General features: G+C 43.9%; 2 pseudogenes; both read left to right on the top strand.

Annotated features, from left to right (window-relative positions):
- Positions 1–284: 284 nt before the first annotated feature.
- Positions 285–1183, top strand: LOC103785457 (putative vomeronasal receptor-like protein 4; annotated as a pseudogene).
- A 7222-nt stretch (positions 1184–8405) lies between these two features.
- On the top strand, positions 8406–9279 carry LOC100975979 (large ribosomal subunit protein eL6-like; annotated as a pseudogene).
- Positions 9280–24915: the final 15636 nt, after the last annotated feature.

Raw genomic sequence — 24915 nt, 5'->3', positions numbered from 1 at the left:
AGTATGCACCTTAGGCAAAACTGAAAATGTATTTACTATATAGAGATTCATAATAATTATATATGTATATATTTATTTGGTTTAGGAAATAGTACAGGAGATACATTATCAAGAATTTATATAAGATGGGGTTAATCAAGAAATGAGAGTAAAATAAAAATAATAATGGTAATAATTTTGAACACCGACAAAAGGACATTGATGACACAGATCTACTTTTTTCAGGTCTTCAAAATGTTTCTTCTATGTCATTAGGATGAACACACATTTCACATGTTATCTTTCAAAAGGCCTTTTGTTTTCAAGCTGGCATTGGAATCTCAGCCAACATCTTTCTTCTTCTCTGGCACATTTTTACATTCTTTAAGGATCACAAGCCTAAAAAACCATGACCTGATCATCTGTCACTTGGTTTCTGTCTACATAGTGATGCTAGTCATGGCAGCAGAGTTATTGTCTCTAGACGTGTTTGAGTCACAGAATTTTCAGAATAACTTCAGATGTAAGGCTGTGTTCTACATATACAAGGTAATGAGGGGCCTCTTGATCTGCACCACCTCTCTCCTGAGCATGCTTCAGGCCATCACCATTAGCCCCAGCACCTCCTGGTTGGTGAGATTTAAACATAAAATAACATATCCTGGGTTTACTCTTTTTTTGGTCCCTCAATTTGTCTTTCAACAGTGACATGATAATCTACATTGTAGGTTTTTCCAATGTGACCCAGATAATTCTGAATGTCAGTAAATACTGCTCACTTTCCCCAATGAATGTCACCATCAGAAGGCTGTTTGTTACTCTGTCGTTATCCAGAGATGTCTTCCTTGTAGGAATCATGCCGCTCTCAAGTGCCTACATGGTGATTCTCTTGTCCAGGCATCAGAGGCGCTCCCAGCACCTTCACAGCACTAGCTTTTTATTAAGAACCTCCCCAGAGAAAAGGGCCACCAAGACCATCTTGCTGCTGGTGAGTTTCTTCGTGGTTATGTACTCATTGGACTTAATTGTCTCATCCTCCAAAATGCTGTTATGGGTATTCAGCCCTGTCATCGACAGTGTCCACAAGTTTGTGGTCAATGCCTATGCTACTGTCAGTCCTATGGTGCTAATCAGATCTGATAAAAGAATCATCAGTATTCTGCCAAAGGTTCATTGGAAGTGCCATCCCTTTTTAACAAGTTAGTGATAAAATTTTCTAAAAATTATTTTGTCATCATCAATTAAATTATTCAAAAACACAGAATTTGCTATCTGATTTAAGTAAAACATGTGGAATTGCACTTTTGTAATATCTAATTTTTTTTTAGATGGAGTCTCGCTGTTTTGCCCAGGCTGGAGTGCAGTAGTGCGATCTCAGCTCCTTGCAGCCTTCGCCTCCCAGGTTCAAGCAATTCTTCTGCTTCAACTTCTCAAGTAGCTGGGGCATGTGCCACCATGCTCAGCTAATTTTTTTGTGTGTGTGTTTTTAGTAAAGACAGGGTTTCGCCATGTTTTCCAGGCTGGTCTTAAACTCCTGACCTCAAGTGATCAGCCCACTTCAGCCTCCCAAAGTGCTGGATTCATAGGTGTGAGCCACTGTGCCCAGCCTACCTCAATATTTTTAAAATTTGCTGGTGCTATGAACTATATGGTGTCCTCAGTTGAGTGTCCCCCATGACTGAATATTCCCAAAGCACATCTCTCACTTCTTAATTTTAATTTTACCTTTATACAGGAAAACATTTATTTTTCCTTTCTCCTCTTCCTTTTTCTTTTTTTTTTTTTTGAGATGGAGTTTCACTCTTGTTGCCCAGGCAGAGTGCAAAGGTGTGACTTCTGCTCACTGCAACCTCCACCTCCCGAGTTCAAGCAGTTCACCTGCCTCAGCCTCTCGAGTAGCTGGAATTACAGGCACCTGCCACCACACCCGGGTAATTTTTGTATTTTTAGTAGAGACAGGGTTTCACCATGTTGGCCAGGCTGCTCTCGAACTTCAAACCTCAGGTGATCTGCCTGCCTCAGCCTCCCAAAGTGTTGGGATTACAGGTGAGCCACTGCACCTGGTTACCCCCCCCCCCCCGCCTCCTTTTTTTTAAATTCAAATACCATTTAAATGCTCCTTAAGAGTTCAGGAGATTCTTCCTATGACAAATCTTGTTTTCCACTAGGGGTTAGCCAGTATCAAATCATCCTTCGTGGAATGCTCCCTCATGATCAAAGATAACTTTCAGGGACCTTGCCTAACTCCAAGCAGAAGGCCGTCAGATAACTAGTTAATTCATGATGCGACAAGGCACCAATCCAAGTTTAGGCTTTTAGTTCTTTCACTATTGCCCCTGTGGTCTTCAGTCTCTACTCAGTTTCTCTAATGTTACCCCTTAAAGAAAAAAGTAATGTCTATTTCTGTCTCAGCTTTCTAAGAACATAAGCTGCAAGAATACTGAGTATTTATTTACCATCAGCACTTAGCTGGTGGCAATGTGCACAGAAGTGTTTACACATTCCTAAGAGAAAAATTAGACAGCTTTCTGGAGCCAAAGTTTGGAGAGCTGTAAATCTTCCCCTGCTGTCTCTTTCCCCACAGGCAACAACAAGCAAGTCTTTCCTATCTTAAGAAAACAAAACCTGGGTGGTGGCTCACGCCTGTGATCCCAGCACTTTTGGAGGTTGAAGCGGGTGGATCACAAGATCAGATCAAGACCATCCTGGCTAACATGGCAAAATCCCAGCTCTACTAAAAATGAAAGAAAAGAAAAGAGAAGAGAAGAGAAGAGAAAAGAAAGAAAGCAGGCAGGAAGGAGAGAGAGGGAGAGAGAGAGAGAGAGAGAAGAAAGGAAGGAAGGGAAAGAAAGAAAGAGAAAGAAGGGAGGGAAGGAAGGAAGAAGAAAAGAAGAAAGGAAACCAAACCAAACCTTCCAGGAGTAGTTAGCTCCTACCCTAACACACTGCACCATTTTACAACCAAAGTCCTCCAAATAATTGTCTGCAATCACTGTCTGTCTAAAATGCACTCTTCAATCTACCACAATTTAGGTTTTTGTTTCCACCACTACATTGAAACTATTCAAGATTCACCAACCCGACGTAGTCCCCACTGGCAAATTCAATGGAATTCCAGAATCATATATATCATATCACATGTGTGTGTATATATATACATATGTGTATGTATATATATACATGTGTATATATATACATATATATGTGTGTGTGTGTGTGTGTGTATATATTGGAGACAGGGTTTGTTGCCCAGGCTACAGTTCAGCGGCAGGATCACAACTGACTGCACCATCGAATTCCTGGGTTCGAGCCTCCTCCTGCCTCAGCCTCCAAAGTAGCTGGGGATGCAGGCATGCACCATCATGCCTGGCTAATTTTTAAATTTTTTGTAGAGACAAGGTCTCATTATGTTGCCCATGCTGGTCTCAAACTCCTGGGCTCCAGGGATCCTCCTGGCTCAGACTCCCGAAGTGTTGGGAGCCCCCACACCTGACTAGAATATCTTGTGATACTATTACTCACTTCTTTAGGAAACTCGCTTCAATTCTTCACTCTTTATTTCACTTACCTTTGCTGGTTCCCATGTGTTCCCTTTTGTGCTCTGTCCAATCTCTCCACTTGTCCACATGCTTGGCATCAACCTACACTTATTTGCTGATAACTCCCCTATCAAGACAAGATCTTTCTCCTGAATTCCAAACTCAGTCAACCACCAACTGGATATCTTCACCAGACAAAAGTCAACCACGTCTTGGCCAGGCACGGTGGCTCATGCCTGTAATCCCAGCACTTTGGGAGGCCGAGGCGAACAAATCACCTGAGGTCAGGAGTTTGAGACCAGTCTGGCCAACATGGTGAAACCCCATCACAAAAATGAGCTGGACATGGTGGCAGGTGCCTATAATCCCAGCTACTCAGGAGGGTGAGGCAGGAGAATATCTTGAACATGGGAGGCGGAAGTTGCAGTGAGCCAAGGCAGCACCACGGCCCTCCAGCCTAGGCAACAGAGCGACACTCGGTGTCAAAAAAAACAACAAAACTCAACCATGTGTAAAAGTTATGAGTAACCTCTTCCCCATAGCTGCTTTAATCCCAATACCCACTTAATAATAACCCAAGACTCCTCTCAAAATATCCCTGTGTTCAAGACCCAAATTCAGCCACGAAGTTCAGCAGAGTCGATCTACTTAGCACCTCTTCCATCCAGCCCATGTCCTCTACTCATACTCCTTCTGCCTCAGTGCCTTCATGCAACAAATACTTATAGAGTACCTAAAACATGCTCTAGGAATGGTTAAGAAAATAAAAAAGATACCAGATTTATGGAGATTACACTCTAATGGTTGCTCTGACAAACATTTTCAGAACCTAATCTTGTATCAACTCACACCCTTACAGAATTAGTATCAGAATTGAGGGTGGCTTCCTGAGTTCAAGACCAGCCTGGTCAACATGGTGAAACCTCGTCTCTACTAAAAATACAAAAATTAGCCAGGCATGGTGGCACATGCATGTAATCCCAGCTACTTGGGAGGCTGAGGCAGGAGAATCACTTGAACCTGGGAGGTAGAGGTTGCAGTGAGCCGAGATCGCACCACTGCACTCCGGCCTGGGTGACAGAGCAAGATTCTGTCTCAAAAAAAAAAGAATTGAGGGTGGCTTTAAGTATGTAGCACTTCAAATCTTTCATATTGTTCTAAGTAAGCACTGTCCAACAGAATCAGATGGATTTAATATTAATAATATACTTTTGGCCAGGCACGGTGGCTCATGCCTGTAATCCCAGCACTTTGGGAGGCCGAGGCGGGGGGATCATGAGGTCAGGAGATCGAGACCATCCTGGCCAACATGGTGAAACCCAGTCTCTACTAAAATACAAAAAATTAGCTGGGCATGGTGGCGGGCACCTGTAGTCCCAGCTACATGGGAGGTTGAGGCAGAAGAATCACATGAAGAATCTCAAAAAAAAAGAAAAAAATAATAATATAATTTGATTTAAGGCAATATCAAAAATATTTACAAACTAAATACTTGATTTTTAAAAATATATCTATGAAATACAAAGCATAAGTTACAATTAATACATCTCAATTTAGATGCTATTTTTTTTTTTTTTTTTTGGCGGGGGTGATGGAGTTTTGCTCTTGTTGCCCAGGCTGGAGTGCAATGGCACAATCTCGGCTCACCACAACCTCCGCCTCCCAGGTTCAAGCGATTCTCCTGCCTCAACTTCCTGAGTAGCTGGGATTACAGGCATGCACCACCACGCCCAGCTAATTTTGTTTTTTGTTTTTTTTTTGTTGTTTTTTTTTTTTTAGTAGAGACGGGGTTTCTCCATGTTGGTCAGGCTGGTCTCAAACTCCCAACCTCAGGTGATCCACCCACCTCAGCCTCCCAAAGTGCTGGGATTACAGGCATGAGCCACCATGCCCGGCCAGATGCTAAATTTTTATTTATTTAATTTTTGGGGTTTTTTTGAGACAAGGTCTTTCTCTGTCACCCAGGCTGGAGTGCAGTGGTGCTCTCTCAGCTCATTGCAAACTCTGTCACCCAGGTTCAAGCAATTCTCCTGCTTAAGCCTCCCAGGGAAAAATATTTTGTATTGCTTCAGTTTTCAAATGTAAATTAATTTAAATGAAATCACAAAGTCAGTTTCTTAGTTGCCCTACCCAAATTTCAAATATTAGTGCAATTTTAAGGGGCTCCTTCTAATATGAAACTCTCATTCCTTCAGGCTGCATTCTGCACCTGGCTAAACATCAACATTACCTAGGGGGGTTTTAGAAAACCACAGCCTCTACATGATTTCCTTAGGTCTGGAGCCTTGCCAAATGCTATTTCAAGCAGCCTTGCTTCAAGTCCTAGAATGCTCTTGTCATTCCACACTTCCCACATCCAATAGCGCCAAATCACCCATTCATCTCTCAAGAACTGAACAAAGGTGACAATAAACTACGCATTTCTTAACCTGTAGGGAGATCCCCTGAAACTATTGCTATGGAATAAAAGATGAAATGCTCCTGATTATTGTAAATACAAAATTGCATGCAGGATTGTGTAAAGACAATGCCAGGTTGGACTGCCAGAACAAGCCAACAGCACGTGATGTGCTTCCCCCTGCAGAGAGCCTGTGAATGGACATGCAGTCAGGGAGGTTTCACATCATCAAGATTCCTATCCCAGAAAAGATGTTCATAGCTCTGGGAATGGAATGCGACCCTCGTGGAGAGCCTATAAATGGACGCATGGGGGGGCACCTGTCCATATGGGTACGATAGGGCCATAAACACCCTCATCTTGCCACGGCTCTTCTAGGCCTCTTTAGGGTTAAGGCATACTCCCTTCTGAGAATTTCTGGTCTAACCAGATGTCTAGCTTCACCTCCTGTTTCCATGGATTGTTTGTAACCAGCTTTTGTTGCAATTGTTACTGCTGATTAATATCTTGCTAATCATAGGTTATGGAAAGATTGTGTTTGTTTTAAGGCTGTGTTAGAAATTACTGACGCACACACTATATTGTAAATTCTTATCTCTGTATGCAGTACCTCTACATACAAATGTACTGTACTTCTACATACAAATGTTATGTTAAAGAATTACTTCATCCCCATGTGACCATCTCACCTCATTATCAAATGACCCTAAATCCCTCACTAACCTACCCCCGCCCTCACTAAACTTAATAATAAATGCTGGCATATCCAGTGCATTGTTGGCACTGCAGGACCAGAAGGCGGTGACTCCCCTGGACCCAGCTTTCACTATCTTGTGTGTGTCTGTTATTTCTCAACCTGCTGATCTGCCTGGGAACAAAGAGAGAGCCCCGTTGCATTGCGGGCTGCTGGCCAGATCCCGCAATAATTTTGTTCCTTTTGCTCTTCAATCAAATGACCTCTCTGCTCTAGACAGCTACAAAATGCCATGGTATCTCTTTCAAATGCAAATGTCACCTTGTCATTCTCTGCTTAAAGTACTTAAAAGGCTCCCCATGGTTGCAGAATAAAGCCAGAACTATTTGACATAATATGGGCTAGTTTACCTTCCCAGCCTCACTTTAACCATTCCCTATCCATCCACCTATCTATCCTCCATCCATCCACACACCCATCCAACCAGTCATCCATCCATCCATCCATGCATCCATGCATCCATCCATCCCTCCACCCATCCATCTATCCATCCCTCCCTCCATCCTTCCCTGCATCCATCCATCCATCCATCCATCAATTCACCCATCCATCCATCCATCCATCCATCCAACCATCCAGGCAGCCATCCCTCACCCATCCACCCATCTATTCATCCATCCATCCATCCATCCATCCACCCACCCACCCACCCAACCATCCATCCATCCGTTTATTCATCCATCCATCAATCCATCCATCTAACCACGTAATCATCCAGGCAGCTATTTCATGAATCTGTCAATCAGTTATGTCTACATGCCTTCTCCTGAATTCTCAACAATTCCCCATAATATATATTTTGCTATATCTCACAACTGTATATGGGAAAACTGAGTCTGAGAAGTCTCATGTGTAGGGAACAGCACTGACTTCCTATACTGTATTAATTCTGTCTTTCTTCCTTCTTAATAAAATCCTGATCTTGTTAAAATGTCTGCCCCTCATCCACACAGCCCTCATTCCCAGTTCTAGGTATACATGGACAGCAACAAATCTAAACCAAGCATAGACAAACATTTTCTGTACAGGAACAGAGAGTAAATATTTTAGATTTGTGAGCCATATGGTCTCTGTTTGCTATGGTTTTAATGTGTATCCTAAAAAGTATGTGTTGGAAAGTTAATCCCCAATGCAACAGTGATGGGAGGTGTTTAAGTTTCGAAGGCTCCACTCTCATGAATGGATTAATGCTGATTATGAAAGGGCTTGAGGCTCTGAATTGGACCTCTTGCTCTCTCTTACACTTTTTGCCCCTTTGCCATGGGAAGATGCAGCAAGAAGAGCCTCCTTGCCAGATGCCAGCCCCTTGATCTTGGACTTCCCAGCCTCTGGAACTCTGAGCCAATAAATTTCCAGGTGCAGTAACTCATGCCTATAATCCCAGTGACTCAGGAATTTGAGGCAGGAATAATTGAGGCCAGGATTTTCCTGACCAGTCTGGGCAACAGAGGGAGACCCCACCTCTAAATAAAATTTAAAAATTAGCTTGGTGTGGTGATGCATGCCTGTAGTTACAGCTACTAGGAAGGCCAAGGTGGGAGGTTCCCTTGCACCTAGGAGTTCGAGGCTGCAATGAGCTGTGATCACACCACTGCACTTCAGCCTGGGTGACAAAGCAAGACTCCATCTCTAAATAAAAGAAAAAATATATACATTCATTACAAATTACCCAGTATCAGTTACTGTATTATAACAGCACAAAAAGGGACTAAGACGCTCTTTCCCATCTTGCAAGATGGCAGGTGAAAAAGTTGAGAAGCCAGATACTAAAGAGAAGAAACCCAAAGCCAAGAAGGCTGATGCTGGTGGCAAGGTGCAAGAGGGTAATCTTAAAGTTAAAAAGCCCAAGAAGGGGAAGCCCTATTGCAGCCACAACCCTGTCCTTGTCAGAGGAACTGGCAGGTATTCCCGGTCTGCCATGTATTCTAGAAAGGCCATGCATAAGAGGAAGTACTCAGCCGCTAAATCAAAGGTTGAAAAGAAAAAGGAGAAGGTTCTTGCAACTGTTACAAAACCAGTTGGTGGTGACAAGAATGGTGGTACCCAGGTGGTTAAACTTCACAAAATGCCTAGATACTATCCTACTGAAGATGTACCTCGAAAGCTGTTGAGCCACAGCAAAAAACCCTTCAGTCAGCATGTGAGAAAACTGCAAGCCAGCATTACCCCTGGGACCATTCTGATCATCCTCACTGGATGCCACAGGGGCAAGAGGGTGGTTTTCCTGAAGCAGCTGGCTAGTGGCTTGTTACTTGTGACTGGACCTCTGGTCCTCAATTGAGTTCCTCTACGAGGAACACACCAGAAATTTGTCATTGCCACCTCAACCAAAATCGATATCAGCAATGTAAAAATCCCAAAACATCTTACTGATGCTTACTTCAAGAAGCAGCAGCTGCGGAAGCCCAGACACCAGGAAGGCAAGATCTTCGACACAGAAAAAGAGAAATATGAGATTACAGAGCAGTGCAAGATTGATCAGAAAGCTGTGGAGTCACAAATTTTACCAAAAGTCAAAGCTATTTCTCAGCTCCAGGGCTACCTGCGATCTGTGTTTGCCCTGACGAATGGAATTTATCCTCACAAATTGGTGTTCTAAATGTCTTAAGAACCTAATTAAATAGCTAAGTACAAAAAAAAAAGGGACTAAGACACTGTTGCAACTATTCAACTCTGCCATTGTATCAAGAAAGCAGCCACAGAGGATATACAAGCCAATGGGTGTGATTGTGTTCCAATAAAATGTATATATGAGCCCTGAAAATTAATTTGATATAATTTCACGTCATAAAATATTATTCTCCTTTCAATTTTTTTCCAACCATTTAAAATGTAAAAACCATTTTTTGCTCATTGGCCATAAAAAAACAGATGGCGAGTTGGATGTTGAACCACAGGCTATACTTTTCCAATTTCTGGTCTAAGCTACTTAGTTGCATGGTGTCCTCCTGGCAAGGTCAGGGGAGACATATGACCTAAGGGGACCCAGTCACACTCAAGGGAGAATCTACAGTGTCCACTGTAGGTTAGAGAATAATCCTCCTTCTATTCCCAAGTCAGTAGGCCACTGGCTTTCATTGTCATCTTGACTATATTCTACTCTCAAGATGACTATGGAAGCCACTACTCTCAAGACAACTACGAAAGGGATTACTCTCAAGTTGACTATGGAATCCATTGACCTATTGATTAAGGAAGTCATTGACCCAGGCACTACTGTCATTTTTCTTGTAACTGAAAGTGATCTCAGAGTCTCCTGGCTGGTGGCCTCCGGAGGTGGAACCTCATGGGCCTCCCCTGAGACATGGTCAGGACAAATGAGGGCCCAATATCTTAAGTAGCATATCAATCAAGGTCTCCCGAGAAACAGAACCAATAGGAGGTTCTATTTCATTCTGTTTCCTTCCTATTTCATTCATACACACACACGTTGGGGGTGGAGGAGAGAAAGAAAGAGTTTAAGAAATTGGCTCATGCAATTACAGAGGCCAGTTCAAAATCTGCAGAGTAACTTGGTAGGATGGAGACCCAGGGAAGAGTTGATGTTGTAGTGTGAGTCCAAAAGCAGTATACAGGCAGAATTCCCTTTTTCCTCAGGGCAAGTCAGTCTTTACCTGAAGTTAAGGCCAAAGTAGGAGGATCACTAAAGACCAAGAGCTCCAGACCAGCTTGGGAACATAGTGAGGCTTCATCTCTACAAAAATTAAAAAATTAGTCAGGCATGGTGGCATGCACCTGTAGTCCCAGCTACTCAGGAGGCAAAGGTGGGAGGATTGCTTGAACCCAGGACTTTAAGGCTGCAGTGAGCTATGATTGCACCACTGCTCTCCAGCTTGGGTAATAGAGTGAGACCCTGCTTCAATATCCTTCAACTGATTGGAAAAGGCCCACTCACATTATTGAGATTAATCTGTTTTGTTCAACATCTACTAATTAAAATGTCCATCTCATGTTTAAAAAACAAACAAAAGCCTTCACAGCAACACCCAGATAGAGTTGACTGGAGTCAACTCTATCTGGTACTTGAGTACCTTGGCCTAGCCAATTATATATCAGAGGTGATATATAATACTGATAGAATTATTATAAATAATAATTAACAGAACTAATAGAATTAAGCATCCACAGGATATCTGAGATCAGGATTGATGGGAAGAATGGAAGCAGGTGCTTCCCAGCCACTAATACCACAAAACCTGAGGAACCCCATGAAAGTCCTGCCTGACTTCAGTCCACAACTGGGTTTCTTTTCTTTTCTTTTTTTTTTTTTTTTTTTTTGAGACACAGTCTGGCTCTGTCGCCAAGGCTGGAGTGCAGTGGTGCAATCTTGGCTGACTGCAACCATCCGCCTCCTGGGTTCAAGCGATTATCGTGCCTCAGCCTCCCAAGTAGCTGGGACTACAGGCATGAGCCACTCGCCCAGCTAATTTTTGTATTTTTAGTAGAGACAGAGTTTTGCCATGTTGGCAGGGCTGGTCTCGAACGCCTGGCCTCAAGTGATTTGCCTGTACTGGCCTCCCAAAGTGCTGGGATTACAGGTATGAGCCACCTCACCCTGCCCACAACTGAGATTCTTAATTTCCCTCCCTAAGCTGAACTTGGTGCAGAATAAGGTTAGCACTCAGATTTTGCGATACATCTCTGGAGAGTTTATTTTAAGAAGATCAAGTGGGGTACTCCTGGGTTTCAGGATTGGTTAGTCACCCTCTCTGCAAGAACAAAGGGTGATCTGACACCCAATCTCCCTCCTGATGCACGGAGTCTGACCCCCAGAAGAAAGGGCTTGAGATTCATGGTAGAAATGATATAAATATTAACAGAGGAGGAAATTAATATAATTCTGATGTGCTGTATAATGTTCAATATTGATTTTTGATTCAACGAGACTAATTAAATGCTCTATTCCAATCAGTTGCCAAACGTACTTGCTCAATAATGTCTAAATTCATTAATTATTTTAACAATATTTCATTTTTAAGTTTTATTTTATCCACATGTTAACTTCATTTTACTTACGCAAATAAGAGCTTGATGGTGATACTACCAATAACTCATTATCATCCTTTGCTAAGCTAGGAAGGAATTTGTTACTTTGCAGAATATCAGTGCTTTTAACAGGAGAGTATGTAAAAGCTACACTGTCTTGAAATAATTTGCACTCACAAATTAAGTGACAAGCATAACTCTAATAGATTAACTGTATCCAGTAAAACATTTACCTTTAGAAGGGCTCCTCTGTCCTCTTCCAGGCTGAGTCTGAGGCTATCTAGGCTTAGCAAACCCTAGTGACAAAAGCAAATAGTTTTTGGAATGTTTTCTTCGGTCCATCACTGACATTTCCTGTTCATCTGGTGGAAAAGTTAAAATATTTAGTGGCAGCCAAGAGCAGTGGCTCACACTTGTAATCCCAGCACTTTGGGAGGCCAAGGTGGGTGGATCACAAGGTCAGGAGCTCAAGACCATCCTGGCTAACACAGTGAAACCCCGTCTCTACTAAAAACACAAAATAATTAGCCGGGCGTGGTGGCATGCACCTGTAGTGCCAGCTACTCGGGAGGCTGAGGCAGGAGAATCGCTTGAACCCAGGAGTTGGAGGTTGCAGTGAGCCGTGATCGCACCACTGCACTCCAGCCTGGCTGACAGAGCGAGACCCCGTCTCAAAAAAAAAAGTATTCAGTGGCACCTGAAGGGTGTTCAGGATACATTAAATATTCAATGTCTCTAAGGGAGGCCCAGCTATATTTAACATGGCAGGTTCTCTTCCAAGATCCATCCATAATCAATCCGAGCACCTCTGCTGAGAAGAGTTTTCTGGTGCTTTTTTTTTTTTTTGAGACAGGGTCTGTCTCTGTCGCCCAAGTTGGAGTGCAGTGGTGCAATCATGGCTCACTGCAACCTCTGCCTCCTGGGTTCAAGCAATCCTCCCACCTCAGCCTCCCAAGTAGCTGGGACTACAGGGATAGTCCCAGGTCTTCTGGTGCTTTGGGGTTATTTATTGAAAAGATAGTCATTCACCACATGCAATGGGATTTGCAAAAATATTCTTAGGTAGAGAGGGATGGGTTGGAGGAGACATTATTTGGGTCATGTACTCTATATGGCCAGACGGACCAACTAAAATAATAATCTCATCTCCCTGAGATCTTCAAAAAGTCTCGGGAAGATGAAGTTCACTCCACTGAAAAGAGTGTGTCTAGGCAGCAGATCTGCCTGTGAGTCACGGGTGGGTCTACGATAAGGTTGCAGAGTCTCTCATTCAAGACTGCGGTTGGTGGGGGGGGTCCAGAAATTTTTGGGGTAGCTTCAGGCTGAAGTGGAAAGGTTAACAGCAGAGGTCCTACACAGCAGAAAGCTACTGTGAAAACTTCCCAGAGTCTGCTGTGGGGTTGCCACTGCCTTTCTAGTATAAACACTGCATTACCCACTTTCCCTCTTGAAGCTTGGCCTAAAGGGCCCTTGTCACTCAGATGCCCTCATTATCAGCTCCCTCTGGGTAGCACTCTATCGGGCGAAATTCACCCCCGATATTTCACGTAGGTTCTTTTCTATTTTCCCTAAGTGTCGGCCGGTCTGAGAAATAAAGAGACAGAGTACAAAAGAGAGAAATTTTAAGGCTGGGTGTCCAGGGGAGACATCACATGTCAGCAGGTTCCATGATGGCCCCTGAGCCATAAAACCAGCAAGTTTTTATTAGTGATTTTCAAAAGGGGAGGGAGTGTACGAATAGGTGTGGGTCACAGAGATCACATGCTTCACAAGGTAATATCACAAGGTAAATGGAGGCAGGGCGAGATCACAGGACCACAGGACTGGGGTGAAATTAAAATTGCTAATGAAGTTTCGGGCACGCATTGTCATTGATAACTTCTTATCAGGAGACAGGGTTTGAGGGCAGACAACTGGTCTGACCAAAATTTATTAGGTGGGAATTTCCTCATCCTAATAAGCCTGGGAGCACTACGGGAGACCAGGGCTTATTTCATCCCACAGCTATGACCATAAAAGACAGCTGCCCCCAAAGCGGCCATTTCAGAGGCTGACCCTCAGGGATGCATTCTCTTTCTCAGGGATGTTCCCTGCTGAGAAAAGAATTCAGCGATATTTCTCCTATTTGCTTTTGAAAGAAGAGAAATATGGCTCTGTTCCCCCCAGCTCACCGGCAGCCAGAGTTTAAGGTTATCTCCCTTGTTCCCTGAACACTGCTGTTATCCTGTTCTTTTTTTAAGGTGCCCAGATTTCATACTGTTCAAACACACATGCTCTACAAACAATTTGTGCAGTTAACGCAATCATCACAGGGTCCTGAGGTAGCATACATCCTCCTCAGCTTATGAAGATGATGGGATTAAGAGATTAAAGACAGGCATAGGAAATCACAAGGGTATTGATTGGGGAAGTGGTAAGTGTCCATGAAATCTTCACAATTTATGTTCAGAGACTGCAGTAAAGACAGGCATAAGAAATTATAAAAGTATTAATTTGGGGAACTAATAAACATCCGTGAAATCTTCACAATTTATGTTCTTCTCCCATGGCTTCAGCCGGTCCCTCCATTCGGGGTCCCTGGCTTCCCGCAACACTCAAGGAGAGACAGATGTCCACCCTGCAGACTCAGGACCTACTTAGGGGAACTCGATTGCAAATGAGAGAAACTCATTGTGAACTAGTGTAGGCAAAGGAAGAAATTCATTGGTCCATGGGGTTCAAGGAACAGTTGTACAAATGGTAACAGCCCTGCAAGATTCATCTTACCCACTGTCCAGAAATCCTAATGTGCTGAAAACAGCAAAGAAAGAGTTTAATTTCTGCAAGGCAGCCAAGCAGAGTGATGGGAGATGTTTCTCAGATCTGCCTCCCTGAAAGCTCAGCAGCTAGGATTTTTAAGGATAATTTGGTAAGCAAGGGGCTAGGGAATGGAAACTGCTGATTGGCTGGGGATGAAATCATAGGAGTCCAATCAAACTGTCTTCACACACTCATCAATTTCTGGGTGGGGGTTTCTGGTGGGAGTCAGTTCCTGGGTGTGAATCACAGGTTCCGGTGAAGTCAGTCAGTCTCCAGAATGCAAAAGTCTGAAAAACATCTCAAAGACTAATCTAAGGGCCAAAGCGCAGTGGCTCACACCTGTAATCCCAACATTTTTGGAGGCCAAGGCAGTGGATCACTTGAGGCCAGGAGTTCGAGACCAGCCTGGCCAATATGGTGAAACCCCACTCTACTAAAAATACAAAAATTAGGGTATAATGGCATGTGCCTGTAGTCCCAGCTACTTGTGAGGCTGAGGCAGGAGAATCATTTCAGCCCAGGAGGCGGAGGTTGCATAAGCCAAGATGGTGCCAATGCATTCCAGCCTGCCCAACAGAGCAAGACTCTGTCTCAAAAAAAAAAAAAAAGACTAATCTTAGGTTTTGACAGAGTGATGCTATCTATGGGAGCAACTGGGGAAGTTACAAGTCTTGTGTCTCTGATTAAAAAGACTTGAGCAATACAGGGCTTATAGAAAATCAAACTAAATAACAATGGCTGATTAACGTTAACTATGCCTACATTTTAGCAGAATTCCGGCCCCTTCCATTATCCTAACCTTGCAGCCTTTCATTAGTCTTACAAAGGTGGTTTCAGTCCCCCAGCAAGGAGGGGGTTAGTTTCGGGAAGAGGCTGTTATCACTTCTGTTTTAAAGCTAACAAAGACAGTCAGATTTCTCTCACTGTCATAATTATTGCAAAGGCAGTTTCAGAAACAGCCTTGAAATAGGCAGGATGGAAATGGACCTCCAAATCCTCCAGAACCAGAGACCAGGCTTCCCCTATCTTGCCCTTGCTTTTCTCTGCATTTTTACTTCCCCCAGGCTCCCAGCTGCCTGGATTTCCACACGTGGTTAAAATATAGATGCCAACAGCTCCCCAAACATCAAAGTTTTAGTTACTATTAAAGAACTACGGTCAAGTGGTACCATAGTTCCAATGTGGTGGTAAAGGCATCATGCATTCAAGTATTTGAGGGAAGGAAATTATAACCTTGTTTGGGTGAAGTGCTCAGCCCTAGATGAATAAGCTGTAGCATGAGAGAGGGGAGAGGGATGAATAATGTCATAAATGAACATGGCAGCTCCATTAGGGATGGGAGAGGGTAGTTATTGCCCAAGAGGAAATTCTGATAGAGCTCCACTGCAAGGCCCAGTCTCTGCTTCCCTTGCATGGTTGTCATCCTCCAACCCTTAGATAGGGCCAAGCACTTGCTGCCTTGGTGTGTTAGTCTGTTCTCATGCTGCTAATAAAGACATACCTGAAACTGAGTAATTTATAAAGGAAAGAGGTTTAATGGACTCATACATCCACATGGCTGAGGAGACCTCACAATCATGGCAGAAGGCAAAGGAGAAGCAAAGGCACATCTTACGTGGCAGGAGGCAAGAAAGCATGTGGAGAGGAACTCCCCTTTATAAAACCATCAGATCTCAAGAGAATTACTCATTATCATGAGAACAGTATGGAAAAACCTGTCCCCATGATTACTTCCACTGAGTCCCTCCCATGACACATGGAAATTATGGGAGCTACAATTCATGATGAAATTTGGGTAGGGGCACAGTCAAACCATATCACTTGATGTCCCTTACAAGCCAGAGAGGCAGTATCTTGAGTGTTTGTGTGTCCTGAGTATAAACAGCTATAACTACCATGGATAAAAAGATAAGAACAAAAGACATTCTTCAACAAAAATGTCCCTATAAAACCGTCCCAATTGTCCCCTAGAAATGATGTTTATAGTTTATAGTTTATAAAAATTGGCCCTCCCAGTCTTAAAACTCAAGAAAGTTAAGTTTGTCTTATCTGAGTTCCTTTCTCAGGAAACCAACCATCAGCCCTCCCAGATAGAATCAAGTAGCTGAAACTCACGAGACCATCACATCTGGATAGTGAGATGCCAGACCTCTCATCCATCATAATTGCCTAAGCAATTACCTGCTTTCTGTTGGCCAACTTCTCTTCCTTTCCTCTCCCTAATTCCTGCTTTCCACATGATTACATTTCTTCTCTGCTGTATAAACCCCTAATTTTAGTTGGTCAGGGAGATGGATTTGTGGCTGATCTTCCATCTCCTTGACTGCAGCACTCAATTAAAGCCTTCTTCCTTGGCACTACTCATTGTCTCAGTGATTGGCTTTCTGTGCAGTGTACAGCAGAACCTAGACTGAACCCAACATGTCGGTAACACCTTGCTGTAATGTAAACTAACTTTACATAGAGAAGAGAAAGGCACCTTGGGAGTGGCTGAGCTTAGGTGTTTGTGAGAAGCTAATCTCATGGTTCAGGGCATGACTTCCACCCATTTCAAATGTACAAAGTCTAGCTTCTTGGGAAATGCTTGAGTTTCTCAGGCTGACACTGTGTGTTGGGTCATGGCATACATACATGTCTCCTTAACACACATAGGTACACAAACACATGTAGTTTTTTATGGAAAGAACTTTATTTTTTTTCTACCTGAACATCTCAATGGAAAGAGCTTTGGATTAAGGAGTTCAAGATCTCATTCCACCCCTGTCTCTGCATGGGTGAGTTCGGACACATCTCTTTCCTTCACCCACTCAATGAGTTAGCCTCAAACAGGGACATTTGGAAATGCATGAGGAGGCATTGAATTGCTCCTATAACTTTAGGGAAGGGAAAAGGAGCACTAAGGACATTGAATGGGTCAAGGATGCCAGTTGTGCAGCAACAGGAATGGGGGATTTTCTTGCCCCCATTGATAATTGTGCCCAGATTGAGAAACACCACCTGATGGCCCCTAAGGTGTCTCCATGCTGGAGAAAACAAGGCCAATGCTTCTATGCCTTTCTCAAAGTTCAGAGCAGAGGAGCCTTCCACTAGGAGAGGGCAGAGTGTCCAACAGGCCCATGGCAACTCAAGAGGACAAGTCTCTAGAGTAATCTTATTGGGGTCCTCCCAACTGTGCCCTTCAGTGCCAGCCCCTCAGATCTACTCAGATCTGGCTTCTGCAGAGAGCTGCCGATTTCAAGCCAACCCTCACCTCAACTGGCTCCCTCTCTGTTCTTCTCTGTCTTAATAAGGACTGCAGATCCCATGGAACATGTGTTTCCTTTGACATTCCCTAATTATGTGAATTTTATAAATTTAGTTTCTATAAAAATCTGTGTTGTTACTGCTGAAATGAGAATGGCAAGAAGTTCTGGATAGTGCCCCAAGGGGCGGATGCAGGTTCCAGTCCATTTGACTTTTCACTACAGTACTGTAAAGGCCTTTCTCTCTCCCCATCATAATATATTAGGTGTTTTGTTTTGCTTTGTTTTTCTTGTTTATTTTTATTTTTTTGGAAACAGGGTCTTGCTTGGTCACCCAGGCTGGAGTGAAGTAGTGCTATTACGGCTCATTACAGCCTTGAGCTCCTGGGCTCAAGCAATCCTCCCACCTCAGCCTCCCAAAGTGCTCAGTTTACAGATGTGAGCCACCGGGCCCAAACTCTTAGGTTTAAGGTAAGGCTGTGGTGCAGAGATGGTGAGGATATTTGATTGTCTGTGTTGACAATAAACTATTAGAGGTTGATGCTAGGAGTGCAGTGTTGAGCAGACCACATGACAATATTCAGGCTTGGCAGGATAACATTCTCTGCCTGATTAATGTGACATTTCATGGAACAAATGGAAAGTGTTTACCATTCCTGCTCTAGGTGATCAATTCTCTCCAGTCTTGAAAGCCATGTCCAGGTGGAATCTGGTTTAGATGTAGTCTGAAGCAAAAGGAAAGTCAGGAAAAAAAAAGGTAGGAGAGCCAGTCAACGTAGCCCATGCCTGTAATCCCAGCACTTTGGGAGGCCAAGGTAGGCAGATCACTTGAGCTCAGGAGTTCGAGACCAGCCTGGGCAACACAGGAAGACCCCCATCTCTACAAAAAATAAAAATTAGCTGGCCATGGTGGTACACACTTGTGGTTCCAGCTCCTCAGGGGCTGAGGCAGGAGGACTGCTTGAGCCGGAGAGGTAGAGGCTACAGTGAGCCAAGATCATACCATTGCACTTCAGCCTAAGTGACAGACGATACCTTTCTCAAAAAAACAAACAAACAAAAAAACAGTAGGAAAAGGGTGAAGGATAGATTGCCCAAGTAGAGTACAGGGTGTTCTCATCAACTGACAAGACTCCTCCTCTCCTGCAAATGGCCCAACCACAGACCACTCCAAGGCCACCCTGGAGCCTCCAGATGCTGCCCGTCTTGGGACAACCCTGCCTTCAAAGCAAGCAGGTTGTCCAGCATTGCCTGGGTGGGCTGTCTCAGTAGAGGTTCTTATTGGCAAAACCCCACTTAGTTCAGGTATAAAAGGCAGCCTGAGGCCAAGGCGGGTAGATCACCTGAGGTCAGGAGTTCAAGACCTGTCTGGCCAACATGGTAAAACCCCATCTCTACTAAAAATACAAAAATTAGCCGGGTGTGGTGGCATGGATCTGTAATCCCAGCTACTCAGGAGGCTGAGACAGGAAAATCACTTGAACCCGGGAAGCGGAGGTTGCCATGAGCCAAGATCACACCACTGCACTCCAGCCTGGGCAACAGAGTGAGACTCCATGTCAAAAGAAAAGGCAGCCTGAGAATCACCACGAGGGCTCACAGAAGCAAGGCTAGAGGCTCCTAGGCCAAACGCCCATGCCATATTGAATTCCAGAACCCCTTTCACAGCACAAAAAGTCCTCCCCCATAGTGGCGTGTGGGACCTCAATCCTCAGCCCTGTTCAGCTGCCCCTGAATGCTGGACACCCTTTCTCACCCTCACCAGGAATCAATTCTGCAAAGAACCCTCTTCCTCATGTCACTGCCTGCTAAATTGTTCTCAGCTATTCACATTGGATCTGTGTCACTGTGCCCTAGTTACAAGGATGCCTGGAAACGAGTTCTTGGCTTTCGTCTTGAAGAGGCAAGTCTCAAAAGCTTGGAAATTTTTGAACATAGAAAAGGGATTCAAAAAATGCCAAAGCAGCCCAAGAAATACATCTGCTGCAGAGATTCATCCAGATTCTGAGGAGGTCACTGGGGCAGGTGTTTTCTTACATGAGGCCAGGCACAATTACAGACACTCTTTGACTTACAAAGGAGTTACGTCTGGATAAATCCATCACAAACCAAAAACATCCTACTTTGAAAGTGCATTCAGTAGGCCAGACCTACCAAACATAACTTAGCCTAGCCTGCCTTAGCCTAGCATTCTGCCTAGCTCAGAACGCTTATATTAGCCTACAGTAAAATCATCTAACACCAGGCCTATTTTATAATAAAGTTACTATAAATCATTTTGAATCAAAATTCAAAGTATGGCTTGTATTAAATAAATATCACATTTGCACAATCCTAAAGTCGAAAAATTGTAAGTTGAACTATCTTAAGTCAAACCATTGTAAGTCAAACAATCATAAATGGAACTATCTTAAGTCAGCAACAACAGAAGAAGTGGTCAAGTGGGTTCCTGTCCACTTAATTCAGCAGTGGCATATCCAACACCTATGGCCACTTCAAAAAGACTAGTTTCAGACAAGCACGTTGGCTCATGCCTGTAATCCCAGCACTTTGGGAGGCCAAGCTGGGCGGATCACCTGAGGTCAGGGGTTCGAGACCAGCCTGGCCAACATGGTGAAACCCCATCTCTACTAAAAATACAAAAAAAAAAAAAAATTAGCCAGGTGTGGTGGGTGCCTGTAATCCCAACTACTTGGGAGGCTGAGGCAGGAGAATCACTTGGACCAGGGAGGCAGAAATTGCAGTGAGCTGAGATCATGCCATTGCACTCTAGCCTGGGTGACAGAGCCAGACCTCGTCTAAAAAGATTAAATAAATAAAAAAAAAAACTAGTTTCCAGTGTCTTTTCTTCTTTCCCACTGGTCCCAGGGATTTTATGTACTTCTGCTTCCTTTCAAAGGCAGCCTCTATCTACTCGATAAAGGTAAGCTACAAAATGGAACATGCACTCTTCAGGTCACCCCTTCCCACCAACAGCTCTTATCTGCAAGTGGTGCACACCATCTGTCTTCTTCTTTTGTTTTAACTGAGGTGAAATCTATGTAACAGAAAATGACTCAATTTAAAGTCTACAATGGACACATGCACAGATGTTTACTGCAGCACTGTTGACAATAGCAAAGACTTGGAACCAACCCAAACACCCATCAATGATAGACTGGATAAAGAAAATGTGGCATATATACACCATGGAATACTATGCAGCCATTAAAAAGGACAAGTTCATGTCCTTTGCAGGAACATGGATGAAGCTGGAAACCATCATTCTCAGCAAACTATCATAAGAACAGAAAACCAAACACCATATGTTCTCACTCATAAGTGGGAGTTGAACAATGAGAACACATGGACACAGGGAGGGTAATATCACACAATGGGGCCTGTCGGGGGCTAGGGAAGGGATAGCATTAAGAAAAATACCCAATGTAGATGATGGTTTGATGGATGCAGCAAACCACCATGGCACGTGTATACTGATGTAACAAACCTACATGTTCTGCACATGTATCCCAGAACTTATAAGTACAATAAAAAAATAAAATGTACAATGCAGGGGCCTTTAGTACATTCAGAGAGTTGTGCAACCGTCCTTGCCAGCTGGTTACAGAACATCTGCATCACTTTCAAAGGAGACCCTGTACCCATTAAGCAGTCATATCTCATTCCCTCCTTCTCCCAGTCCCTGGCCACCATCAGTCTGCTTTCTGTCCCTGTGGATCTATGAATTCTGGATACTTCATATAAATGGTCTCACACAGAATGTGGCCTTTCGCACTGGCTTCTTGCACTTCATGTACGTTTTTGAGGTTCATTCATGTTGAAGCAGTTGTTTTTTTTTTTTCCTGAGACGGAGTCTTGCTCTGTTGACCAGGCTGGAGTGCAGTGGCATGATCTCGGCTCACTGCAAAATCCTCTTCCTGGGTTCAAGCAATTCTCCTGCCTTAGCCTCCTGAGGAGCTGGGACTACAGGTGCCCGCCACCATGCCCAGTTAAATTTTGTATTTTTAGTAGAGACGGGGTTTCACTGTGCTAGCCAGGATAGTCTCGATCTCCTGACCTCATGATCTGCCTGCCTCAGACTCCCAAAGTGCTGGGATTACAGGCGTGAGCCACTGCACCCGGCCGCAGCAGTCATTTTTATTTTGACTTATTATATTAATTTGCTCAGACTGCCATAACAGGACTACAGACTGGATGGCTTGAACAACAAAAATGTATGATCTCACAGTTCTGAAGACCAGAAGTCCAGGATCAAGGTGTCAGCAGGGTTGGGTCCTTCTGAGACTTCTCTCTTTGGCTTGTAGATGGCCATCTTTTCCCTGTGTCTCTTCTCAACATCTTCACACTATGTGCGTGTGTCCAAATTTCACTTTGGCACAGGGACACCAGTCATACTGGATTAGGGGTTACCCAACTGACGTCATTTTAACTTGATAACCTCAGGAAAGAGACTATCTCCAAATAAGGTCACATTCTGAAATATTAGTGGTTAGGACTTTAACAGATAAATTTGTTTGCGGGGAGGGGCACAATTACACATAGCACATATCATTTCACTAAAGATTACAGGAAATAAACAGGGGCTCTCAAAATATTGCTGGCACAAAGAAGCCTGGTAGATGTTCATCCTCTAATTGCTTAAACTTGCACTGAGTTGTTACCAGAAGTCCAAATGTTTCTTCTTTTTTTTTTTTTTTTTTTTTGAGACAGGGTCCTGCTCTGTCATCCAGGCTGGGAATGCAGTGGTACAATCACAGTGGCACAATCACAGCCTCCACCTCCCCAGGCTCAAGTAATCCTCCCACCTTAGCCTCCCAAGGAGCTGGGACCACAGGAGTACACCACCATACCCACATGATTTTGTTTATTTATTTTAGAGCTGGGGCAGGGGGTCTCACTATGTTGCCCAGGCTGGTCTGGAACTCCTGGACTCAAAGGATCTTCCTGCCTCAGCCTCCCAAAGCACTAGGATTACAGGCATGAGCCAGCATGCCTGGTCAGCTTCTGTGTTCTTGGAGTCCATCACCTATCTCCTTCCTGTGGTCCCTTTTCAGATCACACAGTTCTCCTTCTCTTGGAAAGCCTCATTCCCAGAAATTTCCTGATGAGACTCTTCCGACTCCTGTGTGCAACTTCCCTGCATACCAACAACCCCCTCAACTATTACGTCTCCCCAGAGAAGGTCAAAGTTTAGGCATATGGAAGGGTCCCAAGGCTGAAGGGCTGCAGTGGACATCCTGGTCCAGTGGGGGCTCTGAAGGTCCCTGATATGCAGAGGTGTTTTATTTGTATGCAAGGGAATTGCACATAAGAGTTAGAAGAGTCTCATCAGGAAAGAGTTGGAAGAGCTTTTCTCTCTCCCAATCCTGAGGCGCCTGATCTCCCACTGAGTCATAATGCAGGGTAACAAGTTCCATCAAATTAGTTAGTCCTTGCCTCTGGGAGGACCTTTCAAGAGAACTGTTCCCAGGTAAAATATTGCCAAGAAACATGGTTAACATAAGGGATCCTGAGACCAGGAGGGAGGCAGAGTATCTCATCCCAGCGGCTGAGAGTCCCCTGTGTAGTTTAGTGTGCTTTATCTCATCACAAATTTCTTTCCTTTTTCTTTCTCTTCTGCAAACACTCGGACTTTGAGTGGTCCCTTCACTCCCTACTGAATGAAGGCTGGGCACAGTGGCTCCTGCTTATAATCCCTGGACTTTGGGAGGCCAAGGTGGGAGGATTGCTTGAGCCCAGGAGTTGGAAGCTGCCGTGAGCTATGATCACACCACTGCACTCCAGACTTGGCAACAGAGCGAGACACTGTCTCAAAAAAAAAAAAAAAAAAATCAAAACAGATCTACCAAATGAGAAGAGGGCACAGCACAGGAAAAGAAACAACATCCCTTTTTTGTAAGGCATAACTCGATATGTGATGAGTGGTAAGCCATATGCAGCTGTCTGGGCCTCAGTCTACCCATCTGCCAAATGGGACTAATTCTACCCATTCCACATTTCTCAATCACAATCACTCAAAACGCAAAAGGCAATGCAGAAATCACCCAAAACACAAAAAGCAATGCAGAAATAAAGATTTGCTTTCCCACTCCCCCAATTCATAGACTCTTAGATCTTATTCATCAGCCTCCTAATCTATTGGTTTTTCAGAGACATAGATATTATCCAACTTTTTTTTTTTTTTTTTTTTTTTTTGAGACGGAGCCTCACTCTGTTGCCCAGGCTAGAATGCAGCGGCGTGATCTCAGCTCACTGCAACCTCCACCTCCCAGGTTCAAGCAATTCTCCTGCCTCAGCCTCCCGAGTAGCTGGGGACTACAGGTGCTCGCCACTAAGCCCGGAAAATTTTTGTATTTTTAGTAGAGATGGGGTTTCACCATGTTGGCCAGGCTGGTCTCAAACTCCTGACCTCAGGTGATCCTCCCGCCTAGGCCTCCCAAAGTGTTGAGATTACAGGTGTGAGACGACACACCCAGCCGGTCATTCAACATTTTTCTGATATCCTTGTTTTTAGCTATTGTGTTTTGCTGAATCAAAGCAAATTTGGTAAACATTTGTAAATCAAAGAAAATTCCTGAGGTGTGTCTCAGTCATTTTTAGAGGTCATTTTGCCAATGTTGAGGACGCAATGGGAGGGAAAAAGGAATAAAAACCACAGGAAACATTTGTGATAGATGCTTTTCTTCCAAAGAGGGTCTTGGAGACTTAAATATTTGAAGGGAAAAAGAGGCCGGGCTTGGTGGCTAACGCCTGTAATCCCAGCACTTTAGGAAGCCAAGGCAGGCAGATCACCTGAGGTCAGGAGTTTGAGACCAGCCTGACCAACACGGTGAAACCCCATCTCTACTAAAAACATAAAAATTAGTTGGGCATGGTGGGGCGTGCCTGTAATCCCAGCTAGTTGGGAGGCTGAGGCAGGAGAATTGCTTGAACCCAGGAGACAGAGGTTGCAGTGAGCCGAGATTGCACCACTCCACTCCAGCCTGGGCAACAGAGCAAGACTTGGTCTTAAATAAATAAACAAATAAATAAAGGGAAAAAGAGTGGGCAGTAGGGGAAGGTTAAAAAAAAAAAAGCAGGGAGGGAAAGCAAATTGAAGAGACAAGCAATTGTGTTCCTTTGAGTCTTTGATCAGCATTTACAGAATTCACATTTTACATGTGGAAAGGAAAGGGTGGAAGAATAGTCAATTATGCATTCATCTTGCACTCAGTGAAT

The sequence above is a fragment of the Pan paniscus genome, chromosome 6 (genome assembly GCF_029289425.2).
Source record: "Pan paniscus chromosome 6, NHGRI_mPanPan1-v2.0_pri, whole genome shotgun sequence".
Taxonomy (NCBI): Eukaryota; Metazoa; Chordata; class Mammalia; order Primates; family Hominidae; genus Pan; species Pan paniscus.
This window is presented reverse-complemented; position numbering and strand designations above follow the sequence as displayed.